Source organism: Mustela nigripes, chromosome X (genome assembly GCF_022355385.1).
Source record: "Mustela nigripes isolate SB6536 chromosome X, MUSNIG.SB6536, whole genome shotgun sequence".
Lineage (NCBI taxonomy): Eukaryota > Metazoa > Chordata > Mammalia > Carnivora > Mustelidae > Mustela > Mustela nigripes.
The window spans coordinates 31,275,840-31,277,744 of record NC_081575.1 but is presented as its reverse complement, the minus strand read 5'-3'; the positions used below and the strand labels follow the sequence as shown (position 1 = coordinate 31,277,744).

General features: G+C 39.7%; 1 pseudogene; it reads left to right on the top strand.

Moving 5' to 3' along the window:
- Window positions 1-1,102: 1,102 nt before the first annotated feature.
- On the top strand, window positions 1,103-1,578 carry LOC132007020 (large ribosomal subunit protein eL27-like; annotated as a pseudogene).
- Window positions 1,579-1,905: the final 327 nt, after the last annotated feature.

Sequence of the window (1,905 nt, the reverse complement as noted above, 5' to 3'; positions counted from 1 at the left end):
CTGCTAATGGATACAAGGTTACTTTTGATGAAAATGTTCTGTAAGTAGTGGTAATGGTTGCACAAGTTTGTGAACAATTTTTTTAAAAAAAGACTAAATTGTGCATTAGAAAAAGACGAATTTTTTATGTTATAGGAATTATATCTCAATTGTTAAAAATTATATAAAGTAGTTATTTATGTCCTGACATGGGACGATCTGAACATATGTTAAATCATTTTTTAAAAGAGCACGCAAAGAGCAGTTTCTATCATTTGTTCTCATTTGTATTTAAAAGAGGATATATGTACCTACTTTTATTTGCATTGAAAACATCTGTACACATAAAGACAAAAATTAAAAAACTAACAATGTCTGCCACTAGAGAAAGAAGACTTCTTTTTCATGGGTACTTTTTTGTTTTTGTTTTTGTTTTTTTCAATGTATTGCTACGTGTATGTTACACTATAATAAAGACTAGAAAGCACCTGAAATATCTCTAATGAGAAGGACATTGGACATGACTGTACTGACCCCTACTAGAAATTAAAACACATTCATATCCTCTTATAGTGGGAAATCTCCAGCACACAGACTAAATCTGGTGTTCTACTTCCATTCTTCTACCCATGAGAAATGCATGGACTAAAATGTTAGTTCTGTAGACACCTCTGATGAAATATATACAGTGTTGACTAATGTAATATATAATCCTGATAATGAGAATGTTACTCCACAGTGATAGATTTTTTTTCTGACGTTGGATATGACAGCTTCATTCTCTAAAAATCAAAGAAATATAGGATTTCTCCTGTATCAAATGAGGAAAATAAAATATTTAAACTATGCTTATACATCCAAAGCTTAGGCAGCAATTCAAATAATTTCAATGATAAAATCTTAGTGTCCAAGGGGAACTTAACAGATCGTCTAGATCCCACCACCTCCACAATGCTTAATTCTCCTATAAACCAGCATTCCTGTCGAGACGTTGGTGAGCCTTTCCTTAATCATTTCTGGTGACACAAGTCCCTGTACCCTGAGATGCCTCATTCCACCATTCAAGGACTTTATCAGAAAATCTCCCTTCTTGTTGCTGTAGGCTTGGGTGGCTGGTGTCAAGATGGGCAAGTTCATAAAACCTGGGAAGGTGGTGCTGGTCCTAGCTGGACAGTACTTTTGACACAAAGTGGTCATCGTGAAGAACATTGATGATGGCACCTTAGACTGTCCCTACGGCCATGCTCAGGTGGCTGGAGTGGACCGCTATCCCTGCAAAGTGACAGCTGCCATGGGCAAGAAGAAATTGCCAAGAGGTCAAAGATCAAGTCTTCTGCGAATGTTTATAACTACAATCATCCCATGCCCACGAGGTACTCTGTGGATATCCCCTTGGACAAAATGGTTGTCAACAAGGATGTCTTCAGAGACCCTGCTCTTCAATGCAAGGCCCTATGAGAGGCCAAGGTCAAGTTCGAGGGGACGTACAAGACCAGCAAGAATAAATGGTTCTTCCAGAAGTTGCAATTTTGTTGTTGTTGTTGCAGTCACACAACTCCCTCCTCCGCCCCCGCAACAAGCCTGTCTCGGCTTGCTTAAGACATGCCTTCGTCACTAAGCTTCATCATCTAACCTGTGATTTAAAGTGAGACACGTGACTCCTTTCATTTGAACACTTACTGGCCATTGTAGGGTTATTAGTTTAACCTTACAATGACTTAAACTGATTTCAATACTGTAATGTCTCAGAATAAGGAGCCTCCAAGAGAGGGAGACTAGGGAACATGTGGTCAGTGGAGCAGTCAGAACACATGGAACAGGGGTGCCTGGATGGTGCAGCCCTTAAGCGTCTGACTTCGGCTCAGGTCATGATCCTGGGATCCTGGGATCGAGTCCTGATTGGGCTCTCTCTGCTCTGTGGGAACC